Here is a 17,683-nt window from a genome sequence, read left to right as displayed (position 1 = left end):
TTTCTTTACTTTAATGAAAAGACTTAACAATCCCCTATAAAGTTTGAATTATTCTTCCAGAGGCCATATGTAGTCATTCTTTAATTCCTAATACTTAGCACTCACTTATTAAGTCAAATTTGTAGTTAAAGGCTTAAATTAAAATCATAAGTCAGATCTGTGATGTCATGTGCTTCTAAAAGCCATTAATTTTTGCAAATAAATATTTATTGAGGACATCCAAGTAGAATTAAATGATTAATGGCAAACCAATACTTCCTTGAATAACATCAGGAAAATCTCAATAAAATACTAAACTGATAAAAGCATCAGAGAGGTATGAGAGTAATGAGAACTAGAAAGGCTAAGATAAAAGACAGAAGAAAGAAAGAAAGAAAGAAAGAAAGAAAGAAAGAAAGAAAGAAAGAAAGATCTCAGAAAGTTGAGGTGTTGAGCTTCATCAACACTTTCCTGGTTATATTTGCACATGTGAAGGACCAGGATGGAGCTTATGTGATCTTGTGAGGGATACAGGGTCAAAATCAGAGACGTGAAGGCCCTCAAATATATGGCCCATTTTACTCTGATATGTAACAAGATGAAAAGTGAAAACACTATGCCATAAGCATCTATAAGTAATGTAGAGTTTTCTAAAGTCTCACTGTACCTTGTAAACAAAGATTAGAATTGAAGACTCAACAAGGAGAAGAAGTAAATGCAAAAGAGTCTCAGTTAAAGTCCTTGAGGGTTGTCCTTAAGGAACAGGGATCATCCAGAGGCAGACTGATACTTATGGAAACTGAGACCCAACCTCAACTCAGCTAGATTAAGGTGATCAATCTCCAATTTTTCTGCCTTGCAGAGAAAAGCAAACCCTCTCTAGAATAAGATAATAGCAATTTGTAACATTTAGAGCCTCTATAACTTTTTATACACAATGCTTGGCATTCAATCAAAAATTACTATGCATAGTAAGAAATAATATGACTAAAAACCACAATAGACCCATTGACAATTAGATATTGAAGCTAACAGCCAAGAATTTTAAAATAACTATGATTACTATGTTCAAGAAAATTAAGGAAAAGATGTGAAAACATATAGAGTATGTCACCAGGTATTTAGAATACATAAAAAGAACCAAATGAAAATTCTAGAACTATATGAAGTATTCTGACAGATGGGTTTAATAGCAGATTCACACTGCAGTAATCTGAATGACAAATCAGTAGAATACATCCAAACTGGACAAAAGAAAGGAAGAATAGGAAACACATAAAAAAAAGCAGAAAATATATGCTGGACACAGTGTAAAGATGTAAAATGTGGGACACCTGGGTGGCTCAGGTGTCAGTTAAGCATCCAACTCTTGATATTGGCTCAGGTTGTGATCTCAAGGTCATAAGATTAGGCCCCATGTGTGGCCTAATCCTTTACTTGGGATTCTCCCTCTCCCTCTTTTTCTAACTCTCTCCTGCTCATGCGCGAGCATGCACGTGTGCACTCTCTCTCTTTTTCAAAATAAATAAACATTTTTTTTAATATGTAAAATGTAATTGGGGTCCCCAAAAGAAAAAGAGTGAGAGAACTAAGCAAAAAGCAATGTTTGAAGAGAAAACTGCCAAAAATGTTACAAAACTGATGAAAGACATCAAGCTACAGATTCTACCCCAATTCTTCCAAGAAATCAAATCATTAAGTCTAAATTAGATCTAAATAATACAATTAACAAATCTGACCACACACAGAAACTGCACCAACAAAAAAATATATACAAATTCATTTCAAATGCACATGGAACATTTACCAAAACTAACTATGTGCTCAGGTATAAAGCAAACTTCCGTAATCATAATATTCAGAATATATGCTCTGGAATTAAGCACAGTGGAATTAAGCAATGAATAACACTCAATGAGAAAATGCTCAACTTCCTGGAATTGAATGGTACACTTCAAACAGTCCATTGACTAAAGAATATATCACAACAGAAATTTGAAAATATTTTTAATTGAATGATAATTAAGATATGATATATTAGAATTTGTGAGATACACCTAAAATGGGTGCTTAGAATGAAATTATAGCCTTAAACGAATTATTGAGAAACTAGAAAAGGGAAAGAAAATCAAACCCAAAAAAATCAGAAGGAAGGAAAAAAAGTTTTTATTATTTTTTTAGAGAGAGAGGGCAGGCACATGCTGGGGTGGAGCAGAGGGAGAAGAAGAGAGAATCTTAAGCAGGCTCCATGCTCAGTGCAGAGCCTAACACAAGGCTCAATCCCATGACTGAGATCATGACCTGAGCTGAAATCAAGAGCTTAACCTACTGAGCCAATCAGGCACCCTGGAAAATATTTTAAAGGAGAAAAACTCAGCAAAATCTAAATCAAATGTACGACAGAAAAACTCAACAAAACCAAAAGTTTATTCTTTGGAAAGATTAATGAAAATGTTAACTGCATAGCAAGACCAACAAAGAAAAATAATAAAACCAGAAAATATAAATTGACAACATTAGGTGGGGATAAGGAGAAAATGGCTACAAAGCTTACAGGTGTTAATGATCTAATAAAACACTTCACAATTAACTTTTCACTAATAAATTTGGCAATTTAAATAAGAAGAACAAGTTGTTTAAAAAAAAACATGTTCAGCTAAATCAAAGAAAAATTTTAAATCTGAATACCATTTTATCTATAAAAGAAAATGAATCTCTTACAAAAACCTGCTTACAAAGGAAGCTCCAAGCACAGACAACTTCACTGGCAAATTCTTTTAATTATTTAAGAAAGAAATTAACACAAAGTTCACATAAACTCTTCCAAGAATAGAAAAGAATTAATCTTCTCAATCTGTTCTCTGAGGCAAAACAAACAAACAAACAATAACAAAAACAAAAACCAATAGTATCAAAACCTAACAAAGACATTACAAGAAAAGAAAATTATAGACCAAGCACTTATGAATACAGATGCAAAAATCCTCTTTATAAAGGGAGAAAAAATTGTATGATTATCTCAAAACATAAAAAAAAAGCAACTGACATATTCAACATCAATTCATGATTGAAAAAAAGAAACTTACCAAGTAGGAATATAAGGTATCTGTCTAATTCTGACAAACACTATCTACAATAAATCTTAAATATCATACACAGTGTCAACTACACTCCAATTACTTGAAGAAAAAAAAAAGAAAGACACTGAATTAAAAAAAAAAAAAACATACTTAATGGTGAATTACTGAAAGCTTCTCTCCTAATAGAACAAAGAAGACTGATGGCCACTATCATTTCTGTCAGTATTACCCTAGATACCCTAATCAGTGTAATGATGCGAGAAAAAGAAATAAAAAGCATAAGGGCTGGAAAAGAAGAAAATAAAACTCTCATTATTTGCAGACAACATAATTACAAAGACAAAACATCTAAGAGAATCAACTAACTACTATAAGTAAGTGAATTTACCAAGATTACTGGATACAAGTCAAGGTAACAAACTGATTTTGTTTCTATAAATGTGTAATAAAAATTTTTAAAGAAAATGTTTAAATGTCACTTACAGTGGCATTAATTAATATTAACAATCTAATACTGAATCTAATAAAAGATGAATGAGATCTCTATACTGGAAACTATAAAACATCATTGAAAATAAATTTTTAAACACTCAAGAAAAAATATACCACATACAGCTGACCTTCAAACAACACATGTTTGAACTGTGTGGGTCTGCTTATACCTGGAATTTTTCTAGTAAATACAGTACAGTCCTATAAATGTGTTTTCTCTTCCTTATAATTTTCTTTTTAATATAATTTATTGTCAAGTTAGCTAACGTGCAGTGTATACCATGTGCTCTTGGTTTGGGGGTAGTTTCCTGTGATTCATCACTTACATACAGCACCCAGTGCTCATCCCAACGAGTGCCCTCCTCAATGCCCATCGCCCATTTTCCTTTCTCCTCACCCCCCCATCAACCCTCAGTTTGTTCTCTGTATTTAAGAGTCTCTTATGGTTTGCCTCCCTCCCTCTCTGTTTGTAACTATTTTTTCCCCTTCCTTTCCCCCATAATCTTCTGTTAAGTTAGGTTCCACATATGAGTGAAAACATATGATATCTGTCTTTCTCTAACTGACTTATTTCATTTAACATTAATTCTTTCCAGTTCCATCCACATTGCTGCAAATGGCATGATTTCATTCTTTCTCATTGCCAACTAGTATTCCATTGTATTCCTTATTATTTTCTTAGTAACATTTCTTTTTGCTTGCTTTATTGTAAGAATACAGTATGTAATACAGATAACATACAAAATATGTTAATCAATTGTTTATTGGTAAGGCTTCTGGTCAACAGTAGGCTACTTGTAGTTATGTTTTTGAAGAATCAACAGTTCTTTGTGGATTTTCGACTACATGGGGGGCTGGTGAACCTATCCCTTGCATTGTTCAAGAGTCAACTGTACATGGACTGGAAAGTTATGTATTGAAAAGATAACAATTTTCCCTAAAACAATCTATACATTCAATACAATATAATGAAATCCCCATATGTGTGCAGCGTTTCTTAAAAAGAAATTGATGAACTGATCCTAACATTTATGTAAAAGTACAGAGAGCTAAGAATAAGAACAAATCTAGACGGCTTATATCACTATATATCAAGACATTCTAAAGCTACAGTGTAAGATATGGCAGCTTACATCAATAGAAAGATAAATAGGCACCAGTGGAATAGATCAGAGAGTTTAGAAACAGACACAATTTATGACAAGGGTGACACAATTTGAAGTAAACAATTGCAATAGGATGTACAATAGGGAAAGAACGGCCTTGATCACTGGATATCCATATGGTATAAAAAGAATCTTGATCTCTACTTGACCCATACACCAGAAGGAATTCCAGATGTACTATAGATCTAGGTAAGTAGCTAAAGTAAAATAATTAAGGTTTTAGGAAAAAAATAATGGGAAATATCTTCATGACTTTAGGCAAAGATTCTTTAAAAAGTACATGAAAATGGACCAACCATAAAGGAAAGAGGTATATACACTAGACTACATTAAAATTAAAGATATCTGTTCATTAAAAGGCCTCGTTCAGAAAGTGAAAAGGCAATCCCAAGAGCAAGAAGAGGTATCGAAAAATATATGTCAAACTGAGCACTCATCCAAAAAATATCAAGAATTCCTACAAATCAGTAAGATAACAGCCAACAATCAGTAAAATGGCCAAAGGCTTTGAACGAGCATTTCACAAAAGAAGACATACAAATGGCCAGTAAACATGTGAAAAGATGCTTAACTTCAGTAGTCATCAGGAAAATTCAAATTAAAATCACCAAGTGCTACCACTATACAGCCACCAAAATGGTTAAAATTAACAATAAAAGAACACCAAGTGGTAGATAAGATGTGGAGCAGTTAGAACTCTCATTCACTATTAGCAGGCATGTAAATAAGTACAACCATTTAGGAAACCATCTGGAAGTAACTACTAAGACTGAACGTACACATCTCCTATGACCCAGCAATCGCACTCCTAGGTATAGATCCACCAGAAATGAACATATTCATCCAAGGACATGTACAAGAATGTTTATAGCAGCACTATTCCTAATATCCCAAACTAGAAATAATCAAAATGTCCATTTATAGAATTAACAAATAAATTGTGGCATATTCATACCGTAGAGCATTACACCAATTTGCTTTAAAAACTACTGATATATAAAATAACATCATTGACTCTCACAGACAATATACTAAGCAAAAGCAAACAGATACAAAAGAATACATACTGTCTGCTCTGATTGCTATAAGCTCAAGAACAGGCAAAACAAACTGATGGAGAGCAATCATCATTGGTGAGCTGGAGCACGGTAGGGAGTGACTAGCAGGGGCCAAGAGTGGGGAGGCTTCTGGGGTCCTGGTAATGTAGCCGGCATGAGGTGCAAGAGCACCAGGCTCCAAGGTTCTAAACAGACCAGGTTCATCCACCCACCACTGACAGAATCCAAAGGGAGAGAAATGAGGGGTGGTAGAACAAGAAAATAATTTATTTCAGTGAGGCCAACACCAGGAAGGCAGCAGACTAGTGTCTCAAAGACTATCTCCAAAGTGCTGAAAATACTTCCAGGTTTATATAAGGAAAATGTGGAACAAAGGTGGGTGGGCACACGCAGGTAGGGAGTGAAGGTCAAAGGGATCAGACTATCTTGAAAGTCAATCACAGGCAGGGTCTTGCTGACTCAGGGCAGTCCTTGTTACTTGAGGGGGTAATTTAGTTTTCCATCAGGGGATGCTTTGCCCTCAGGGTCTTCTGTTTGAGTCAAGAGACAAGCTTGGGGGGGGGGGGGCACCTGGGTGGCTCAGTCAGTTAAGCATCCAACTTTGGCTCTGGTGATGATTTGCAGTTCATGAGTTCGAGCCCCACAATGGGCTCTGTGCTGACAGCTCAGAGCCTGGAGCCTGCTTCAGATTCCGTGTCTCCTTCTCTCTCCAACCCTCCTCTACTCATGCTCTGTCTCTCTATCTCTCAAATATAAATAATAAAACACTCGAAAAAACAGAGAGAGAGAGAGAGAGAGAGAGAGAGAGAGAGAAGATAGAAAAAAGAACCCAACTAGAAAGTCTGAGGTCAAAATGGAGGCAGTAAAGTCCTTTTTTCACCCCCACCCCACCCCCATGAAGTCCTCCTTCAGTAATGTTCTGTTTCTTGATCTGGGTGCTAGTGTTCATAATGTGTCCACTTTATAAAAATCTATTTAGCTGTATTCTTATGCTACACCTAATTTTTAAATATTTTATAGTTCAATAAAAAGTTTACTTAATAGTAAAATGGTCCTGGGAAAACTAGATATCCACATGCAAAAGAATGAAGTTGTTCTCTTACCTTACACCATATATAAAAATTAGCTCAAAATGGATGAAAGACCTAAATGTAACCACTAAAACTATAAAACTCAACAGGTGGAAAGCTTCATGACACTGGATTTGGCAACAACTGATAGAAAATAAGATAAAACTACCTTCGTCAAATTAAAAACTTCTGTGCATCAGAAGATACTGGCAAGAGAATGAAAAGACAACCTATGAATAGATGACATAATTATAACTCATACATCTAATAAGCGATAATATCCAGAATACATAAAGAACTCATAAAACTCAACTGACAAAAAATTTAAATGGGTAAAGGACCTGAATAGACATTTCTCCAAAGAATATATAATAACGGCCAACAGGCCTATCAAAACATGTTAAATATAACTTATCATTAGGTAAATACAAATCAAAATCACAATGAGATGCCACTCCATAGCCAGTAGGATGGCTATTATACAGAAATACAGAACATTGATAAGTGTTGGCAAGGATATGGAGAAATCGGAACCCTTGTGCATTACTGGTAGGAATATAAAATAGTGCAGCCACTATGGAAAAAAGTACAGAGGTGCCTCAAAAAATTAAACATAGAATTACCTTATGATCCAGCAATCCACTTCTAAGTACATACTCAGAAGAAATGAAAGCAGAGAAACAAACAGAAATTTGTGCACCAATGTTCACAGCAACATTATCCATCGTAGCTATAAGATGGAAACAACCCAAATGTCCACTGACATATGCATGAATAAACAAAATGTGGTAAAAACGATAATGGGGCATCTATCATTCAGTCTTAAAAAGAAGTGAAATTCTGGCACACATAACAACACAGTTGAACCTTAAAAACTACACTAAGTGAAATAAATCAAATAAATAAATATTGTATGACTCCACTTAGATAAGGTATCTATAACCGTCAAATTTATGGAGATAGAAAATACAATGATGGTTACCAAGGGTGGGGGAAGGAAGTAATGAGGAAGTAATATTTACCTAATGAGGAAGGAAGCAAGTACAAATGTACTTACCATTTGATGAGTATAATGCTTCAGTTTCGGATCATGAAAAAGTTCTAGAGATAATGGTGGCACAACAATGTGAATGCACTTAATGTTCCTGAATTATACACTTAAAATGGTTTAAATGATTAATTTCATGCTATGTATATTTTCACCAAAACTTTTTTAAGTTTATTGAGCATATATTATTTTTCCTGTCACTGTACTAATTGACAGAATTAAAAGGGAATTTTTTTAATGTTTATTTACTCTTGAGAGAGAGAGAGAGAGAGAGACACAGAGCGTGAGTTGAGGAGGGGCACAGAGGGAAAGGGAGACACAGAATCCAAAGCAGGCTCCAGGCTCTGAGCTGTCAGCACAGAGCCCAATGTGGGGCTCGAACCCACAAACCATGAGATCAGGACCTAGGCTGAGGTCAGATGCTTAACCGACTGAGCCACCCAGGTACCCCAAAGGTGAATTTTCAAGTGTACTTAAAATGCTCTACTTGTCTCCCTTCCCATTCATCATAATTACTCAAAACAGGGTCACTCTAAGCATTCTCTTCCAAATCTCTTAAAATCTGAAGCACCTATCCACTTACAGCTCAAAACCAAAGATCGCAACATACTACGATCATTCCCCTTCTAAGTAATTCTATCCTTTTATCCAAATCAAATATGTTCAACCTTATGGGTCAAATCTTTGGCTCAGTTTATATCAATTACTTAACGTATTCACATACAACAGTCCACTCCACAAGTAGGCACTTGATAAATTCTAAGTATTACTATTCATTCAAAATTTGGTAACAACCTATTATAAAAAAGAAGGGAAATGTTTTCACACTGGCTAAGAAAACGTCCATATCACATGTTCTATCTTCTGGTCTGGAAAAATAAAAGTGGTTGATAAGATTATATGAACTCTATTTTGACTACTTGTCATTTATCACTCCCTAACATCTAGATAATTTCCCACATTATGAATCTTGCCTTCCCCAAACCAGAGGCCAGAAAACATTGAGCCACAGAACGTCTTTAAGCTAGGATACAGGCAGTGACCTTGTTTCTCCCAGAGAAATGCAAAGGGAAGCTATATTATGGATGGTAACACTTCTGTTCACTTCTCTTACTATGTGCTGAAGACTTAAAGAAAAGAAGATATAGTTGCTAGCCTCAAAGGTGGAAGAAACTGAAAGCAGACTTCTTTCAGGTACTTCAAACTGTCACAAATACTTCCCTTCTAAGATTTCATTTTCTCCTAAATTATTCTTCATTATCTTCCTAAAGAATAGTTAAATACCACACAGAGTTTATATAAATTCTTATTTTAAAAGTCAAATACAGTTGACTTGTAAACAAGGCAGAGATTAGGGGTGTCCACCCCCTTGCAGTCGAAAATCCACAAAAGTTTCTGACTCCTCAAAAACTTAACCATTAATACCCTACAACTGCCTGGAGGTCTTATCAATAACATAAATATTTAACACATATTTCATATGCTATTCGTATTCTGTAGTGTATTCTTACAATCCAGTAAGCTAGAGAGAAGAAAATTTTAGGAGAAAGTCCATCTACAGTACTCTTCTGTATTTCTCCAAAATAATCCAGTGGGCCTGTGCAGTCCAAAGGTGTGTTGTCCAAGGGTCAACTGCACCTACTGTGAACTTCTGGAATAAATTAAATGAATATAATCATGGTTTATCAATAACCTGAACTGAAACATATGTAAATTATAAGTTACTACAAATACAACTTAATACAGTATCTTTTTAAACAGGCATATTCTGTTTCAGAGGCTTTCCACATATTTCACCTCTGATAGACATATACTTGAAAAAATAGGTTGGAAAATATCCTGGCTTGCTGCCATTGACATAGCTCATGGTAAGATACAAATTGACAAAACTGACTGTGAGGTAGCTCTAAAACCTCAGCTTTCAAAAGACCATGATTAAAGCAAAAAAGCTATGCATATTTGTTTGCTACTAATCACATATGCATTCTACTCATTATTTTCAATAAGCATTCTTACTACAGAAGTTTTATATTATGCATGATGAAGCAAGAATTCTACGGATTTCAGTTAAGCAGATGTGATGAAATAAAAGGTACAAAAATGTGAGTGGCATGGGCTTTCTAAAATGAATTCTGTCAACACGTTAAGCACATTTCTCAAAAGATTTTAATAAATTAACTCTTCATTCACTCAAATGTTTTCAACAGCATTAGTATAACACAAGGATATTTGTGTGTATGTTTTTCTTTTAAGCCTGAAAGCCCAAGTGCTAGGTAATAGTAAACTCCTTCCATTTTGTCTACAGAGCACCTCAGAAGTCAAGTGAAACAGAGGGCTATTGCAAAGAAGCTTCCCAATAGGCACAATCTACCAACTAGAAACAACTAGCTGAATGTAAAAAGTCTAGATTATGGAACAGTTCTAAAGAATTATCATTTTATTACTTTTAAGGATACAGAGCTAGTTTTAATAAATTAATCTCAATGACTTGCAAATCTATCAACTGTATTCAAGTCAACCTCTTGGAATAGTAAAACTCCATTAACTTATATCATGCATGACTAAACACTGAGCTAGGTAAAGGTAAACTTCATTATCCACATATTATCCTAACTTGAATTATTTTCCTTAATCCAAATTTATAAGTATCAAAGCAGTGAGATCTTATGTTAGTACTATGTGCATGCACAGCGATTCGTCAGTATTTGTCCGACTCATCCCCAATGGGGCCAGCCACTCCCATTTCCATGGGACCACAGTCTAAGACCACATTTGTTAGCAGCAGGCTTGGGACTTCTAAGGGCTCCTCCACTGTTCTGTTGCTGGGTCACAGTCCTCAAAAATCCTTGAACTTCTGCTCTTTTAACCTCACCCTCATGCCATCTGCTTGAAGCTCTCTTTCCAGTTACTAATAAAAACCACATGAGTCATTGGACTTTCTGTGTCTATATATTTTAAATCCAAAATAGTTCTGTGTTTGCATAGGACCTGGTGCAAGATGACATTTACACTCCAAAGAATGCCTTGGGGAAGTGGAAGATACTGCTCCTACTCATAAGGAAGCCAAAGGCCAATCTCAGATAGAGGATGGGAGTCAACATAACCATATACAACAGCATACATCCAAACCCTATACGTACTACAACTTAATTATCTGTGTACACATTCTCGTATAGGGATATTTTTTCTGATTTTCTAGATCTAAACATATTTGACTTTTGCTGTGCCTCATTCAAAGCACTATCTTATCAACTTAGTTCCCACCTGAAACTTCACTTTGGCCTGCTTAAGTCTATTCCAAAAAATGTAATTAAGAAACCTCATTTATCTTAAACAGAAATGGTGATGACAGGCTGCAGCCTTTGGCACTACCTTAAATGTTTATTTACTTTGAGAGACAGAGAGCACGCACTTGCATGAGCCGGTGAGGGGCAGAGAGAGAGGGAAAGAGAGAATCCCAAGCAGGCTCCATGCTTTCACTGCACAGCCTGACATGGGGCTTTATCTCATGAGATCTGAGATCATGTCCTGAACCAAAATCAAGAGTTGGACACTTAACCGACAAAGCCACCCAGGTACTCCAACACTACTTTATGGTTTGTTATTTTCTCATTAAACCTTGGAACATTATGTGAAATTCCTAAGTTTGTATCAAGTGAAACTTGGTAGGAAACAATTTAGTAATATGTAAAAGCACTAACCAAGAAATCCTGAACAGTGAGATAACTAATACCTTCTTTTCATTCCGCAGCTCACTTAACTTTGGTATCTTTTCTGTTAAACCATCCACACATCCCCACCCTCAACCAATGAACTATTCTAATTCCAGACAGTGAAGATTTGAAAGAAAAAAAAGAGAGAGAGAGAGAGAGAGAGAGAGAGAGAGAGAGATTGCTATTCTTTTTAATATGAATGCAGGAGTACTCCAAATGCTGATTGCCTGATCAAAATGCTATAAGCAATTGTGAAACTTCCTTTCAACTAGTGGGGCCCAATTACCACAATCTAGGTCTTTTGAAAAAAAAAATCATTAGAGAAAAGTCAAACCACATGCATAAAGGAAAGAGACAGGCAGGATTTTCTGGTCATTTGATGGCTAAATCAGTTGCCTAAACATTATGGATTATGTAAGATGCATAAACTGTGATACAACCATCAAAATGGAATTACTCAGGTCTCTCCCCATTAAAAGCTTTTCAGGCTGATTTCATTAGTGCTTTAAAGTTCAGAACCTAATCTCATTATCTCACTGTTCTCTTGGCAGTTCATATGAAATCACAAAACTGTAGCCACTAAACGTTTCCTCAAGTAAGCTATAGACAGACAAGGATAAAGCAGGGCAAACTTGACAGAAGATTGTGTCCTCTTTCACAGTCTCATCTATGAAAGCTCTCCCCTCCATCAAGAGGGAGAAACTGATCTCACTAGAAAGTATGCAGCTTTAAACCACGATTTCATTGCTCTGGGAATTTATTACCTCATCTGTAGAATATATGGGTTAGACACCACCACCCCCCAGCAGCTTATCCCTAAGACCTTTCCTAGGTCTAATTTATACCTCTGAAACTCTACTTTGGACAATGTCTTTAACTTGGACCCCAGCCTGCTGAGTAAAACAATGTCTCCCTGCTGACAATACTGCAAAGGGAGAATCCTTCCTAAGCTGAGAAATGTTTGGCTTACTTCCATCTGTGTTACAGGAAACAGTCCTATGAGGCGAGCCCTGGATGGAGAATCAGAAGCCCCATTCAAGTGCTGCCTCTAACACTTATTAATATGATCACCTGCAGCAAGGCACTCACATGCTCTAGATTTTAACCTTGTTCTGTACAAAATGGAAATGATTCTTTACTACCCCATCATACAAAAGTATACAAGTCAGGTGAGATATGTCAGTCACAGAATCGTAATCTGTTATTGCTAAGACTTACTAACATTTACTGAGCACTTACTAATTGAAAGGAATTTTTCAAAATGTTTTCCAGACATTATATAATCTTCAGGGTCCTATTCTACAGATTTGAAACTGAGCGTAAGTAACTTATCCAAAGTCATATGGCTAGCAAAGGGCACAACCAAGATTCCAACTGAACTATCTCCAAAAGCCCACACTCCTAACCCTTATTTATACTCTATGACCAAATAGAGTTGAGAAACCCTGAACACTAAATCTCTCCCCTTGACGAGTTTTTAACTTTTAAGTAAAAGTAGTGAGATCTGCAACTGAAAGAAAAGTTTTAGCTTTAATCCAATCCTTATCCCTAAACTTAGTTGAAAACAGATCTTTTTCCCCACAGAATACATGTTAAGTGAATTTGTGTTTAATGGAAAAATGGTTTATCAAATACCCATCCAAATCAATCCAGCCTTCTCATTCTACAGAAAGAGAAACTGAAGCTCAGACAAATCAGAGACAGGGTCACAAGGCCAGGTGACGACAGGCTCAGGTCAGAACACTGGACTAGTCCTGAACCATGCCCCACTGCCTCCTTAAGAATACCCTCTATAAAGTTAAAACATTCATGTTACCCCAGTTCCAAAGCAGAGTCTTCCAAAACCAACAAAGTTTTAGAACACACTATCACAAAGTTTACTCACAATGGAAGAAAGCTGTAGCAAAAGTCAAGGCTTTGTGGATAAAAAAGTAACCACCAGCTGTATCAACCAGTTACCCTTGTTTCCCCACCCCTCTGCCTGTTTCTTTTCTTCAGTGCAAATCCAAGACTTTGTAAGATCTTAACTGGCTCACGTTTCAAAGCACCCGTGTATAGTATAAATTCACAATTTCTATACCTACCAAACTTGACTTTTCAAATACTCAGACTGACCTTTTCTCACAGAAAGCAATTAAGAGGACAGTCCCCAGGGAAGTCAGATGGCAAAAGGGGAGAGAGGGATGTGCCACAGTACATCCTGGTGGTTTCCACTAGAAGAATCTTGCGCAAACATACAAGAAGCAGAATGAAATTGAATTGAACGGGTTAAATTGCAATTTTCATCCCTATGCTGTTAAATCTCCAATGTGACAGTCCTGGTAGGATTGCAGGTTATGAAAGTGCCTTGCAAAAGTCAAGCATTTTGGTCTTCTTGTATTTATTGATTAAAATCCAACATGTCTATTTTGTGCCACTTAGCTTCACAGCCTGGTCCCAACATGAGAAGTTTATTTCATCAGTCATATAAGACATTCTGAAATTGCTTTAACATATAAAATTGTGTAATTTCCTTAATTCTCATGTCAACATGTAAATGATACACCATAACCTCAAACAATTCCTTACCATAATCCTGAGAAAATGGCTGAAATGAATTTTCACTAAACTTTTTTTTTTTCATTTGTACATATACTGCCCTTCAAGGAGAGGGATAGGCCGTGACACATTTTTTAAAAAGAAATTATTTTTACAAAGCACCCTAAGTAAACTGTCTGTTCTAAGGAATTTTGAGAGGAACTTTACAATGAATCAATCTTAATCTCAGAAAATACTCCCAGAGTGTAGGAGAGAATGAGACTCCAACGCTGTGTTGAAGTACTAGATGACCAAAACACATCCTTATTTAAAAACAGAGACAGGGGGCTTGAGAATGTCCTACAGATTTATTTTTCAGCCACAGAGCCCGGGCCTTCTCTGCATCCCACTCTCCATGCCTGTCCACGTGTGTGGCAAGCAGAAGGCAGCAAACACAATGGCTTGCAGGGGAGTAGGCATGGGGACACCACGGTCTGCCCTTTTTTTCTCTCTTTTTGTTTCATAATTACTTAAGTATGAGTTGATAATTCTGAACCACCATATGACATGCTAATAACAAGTTGGCAAGTAAAAAGTAATTCTGTCTCATAAATACAACGCTTAATATAGAAATAGAACTTGCTAAGGAGGATGTTAAGAAAGCCAGATGAGACAAGAGATTGAATCAGTCACTCCTCTAGAGGTTTTCACTTTTCTAGGGTCTTATATAGCAACCATTCAAAAACTTTACAAAAGCGAATTAATTCTAAAGGGGGATTTATCATTTTAATGGTATAATGAGGTAAACTGAGTAATCCAAGGATGAAAGCATGACATTTGACTATGAGATAGTGATTAAGTAATAACACCTTCATGTGTATGTGTGTGTGTGGTTAATCGTCATTCACATACATTAATGGATCTGCTTTAATCTCAAGAGTGACACTAGGTGGGCAGACTGGATAATGATGATAATTATAACAATACTAGTAGCAATAAACACAACAGCAACAGTAACAGCAAGAGCCCTCATTCACTTTTCAACAATGTCCTGTAATATGTTAAGCGTATGACATCGAGGAGGACATGAGATGCACATCCCCATTAAGAGAAATGTTCAGGGCCACTGTGGGTCAAAAGAGCAGAGACAGGACTCAAACACAAATCTTCTCACATTAAATTCAGTTCTCTTTCCTGTATAAATTGTAATGGCACAGGCTGCCAGCCTCTCCTGCCAACACTCCGTTTTCGGGAATGCCCCGTCTCCACCACCTACCATCCATATTTTTACCCTGGGAGTAGCCCGGTGGTCACGTGTTCTTAGCCCCTGGCAAGAGCTGATGGTGGGTTCAGAGGTGGCTTCCAGACTCAAGCCAGACAAATCGGATTCCCTACCAAGATATTTGTTAGTGGAACCAAGGCAGATCAGATTAATCTTTCTCTGGGTAGCTGGAATGTAACATGTAGACTGGGAATTGTTGCCAGACCCAATTTTCATCATGTGAAATGGACTAAAACAGATTATAGTGAAAAAGAATGAAGGAAATATGTAAGGAAACTTAGAAGAGTCCTCAACAGGGTACCAATCCCACATTCTGCTCCTCAGTCCAGCTGCAATCCTGTCCCTGGATTCCATGACCACCTCAGGAACTTTTCAGTATATGTGCCCTCCTACTAAGGCTACCTCTAGGTGGGCCTCTGTTTCAAGCAACCAAAGGGCCTATGTGATAGAAAAGAAATTGTATGAACTGGTGCCAAGCCCCATACCGAGACACCTCACATACGCCGTCTCTGTGCTTTGTCTGCTCTGTACCCTTCTCTTCTTCTGGATCAGTATCCCTCTCTATCAGAAAAATGTTCCTTCCCACTCCACCAGCCATGTGGCTCAGTAGGAGATGCTACCCCAACTGTGGCTACATTTCATTAATATAATCTACAAACTCTGCAACATCCCTGTGAAGTATCATAGAAATGTATCATCTCACCCCAACTTCCAACACCAACAATGATACTGCCAGGATTCAAACCCAAGTATCTCTGACTTCAAAATGTATACTTTTTTCATACACAACTTTCCCTTCCTTGTGTCCTATAACATCTTAGCATCAACTTATGAACAATAGTTATTGGGCCACTTTCTTATACATCGTATTGGAAAGTAACGGGAAAAGAAAAGCAATATAAAATATAGGGAAACAAATGAACATTTTCTAGAAATGTTAAATCACAATTCCCACATTATTCTGTTGTTGTTTTTTTATTTTTTTTGCAGGGGTGGAGGGTAGCAGGTGTTTGTGTGTTTTACACACTGATGCCCAATGAATGCACTCATCTACTGTGAATTACAGCAAATAATCTCTGTTCTAAAGCACTCTTCCCTTGATTCCTGTGCAAATGAAGAGGTTGTTTTCTATGAAATCCTACAGAGATAATAGTCTAGAGCAAATATCAAGGACACAGCTAAATGCTACATACAGATATTTTATCTCTAGTGGAAAAATAAATAAAAGAGAAAAATCACCAAATACATTGAAGTCTCTTTTTTTCAGCTGGTAAAACTGTGGCGGTTAACAGTAAGTGGATTTCATACTTTGTTTAACCTTGTGAGCCCTTCTTCAAACAAACTCTTTTATGGAAAATCAGGCACAAAGGGTCTAAAAGCAGACCCTGACCACTCAGCACCTACACCCCCCCTCCCCCCACACACACCCAGGCCTCACACTAGCCTCAGTGTGCTTCCAGAACCCCTGCATCTTCCCGGACGACCTCCAAACTGCAATGTTATGAAAGTTGACAATCAGGAAAAGTATAGCCAAGTACATTATTCCAAAGCAAACTGAAGCATGATGTGAAAAGTTACAAAGAAAATGGCGTTTACTACCTACAATAACCATTAAGCTACTTTTAAAAAACCAGACATAACAATAAAAATAATAGTAGCTAACTTGCTGAGTACTTACTATATGCCAGACTTTCAAATATTTATAGGAGCTATCACACTAAGTCCTCACCATAATTCTAGGAAGCCAGTATGCTCACTATTCCCATACTAGAGATGAACACATTAAGACTTACAGAGGGTACAAGACGGCCCAGGCATAGGAATCTAGCAAGTGAAGTCTAGTTTTGAATGCAGGTACCTCAATCTAGAGTTCCCAACCCTGCTTAACTTCTAGGCTATACTGAATCATACTGCAGAATACAGATACTGTGTTTCAAAAGCAGTACATCTTACGTCTTTAATCCACATAACTAGTAACAGCAGTAACCCTTACTCCAGGAAGTTTCCATGACTTCTCATTATCACCAAACACCCTCAAGCACTAATACTGGAAGACAAAGGGAAGGAGGGAGGGAGGGAGGGAGGCAGAGAAGGAAAGACAGGAAAAATGAAATCTTTCACATGTTATAGCAACATCTTCACATAGCAGTTCTAAAAGTGTGGTCTGAGTGTCCTTGGGGGTCTCCATGACACTTCCAGGGGGTCCTCCCTTCATCTTTGTCATCCATGCGATGCTGGATTTTTCCCATATGCTTCAGCCAGCAAAACACATCATAAC

General features: G+C 36.8%; 1 protein-coding gene across 6 annotated transcripts in view; it reads right to left on the bottom strand.

Annotated features, from left to right (window-relative positions):
* L3MBTL4 (L3MBTL histone methyl-lysine binding protein 4) overlaps positions 1-17,683 on the bottom strand; it is a 441,589-nt gene that overhangs the window by 380,615 nt on the left and 43,291 nt on the right. The window contains exon 1 of one of the 6 annotated variants that reach the window (XM_042961814.1): positions 17,199-17,256. The exons of the other annotated variants lie outside the window; for them this stretch is intronic. The gene's annotated coding sequence lies outside the window, so the exon portion shown is untranslated. Of the gene's footprint in view, positions 1-17,198; positions 17,257-17,683 lie in introns of those variants that run through there. 6 annotated transcript variants of the gene reach the window in all.

The sequence above is a fragment of the Panthera tigris genome, chromosome D3 (assembly GCF_018350195.1).
Source record: "Panthera tigris isolate Pti1 chromosome D3, P.tigris_Pti1_mat1.1, whole genome shotgun sequence".
Taxonomy (NCBI): domain Eukaryota; kingdom Metazoa; phylum Chordata; class Mammalia; order Carnivora; family Felidae; genus Panthera; species Panthera tigris.
The sequence above is the reverse complement of the archived record's forward strand: the minus strand, read 5'-3'. Positions and strand labels throughout refer to the sequence as shown.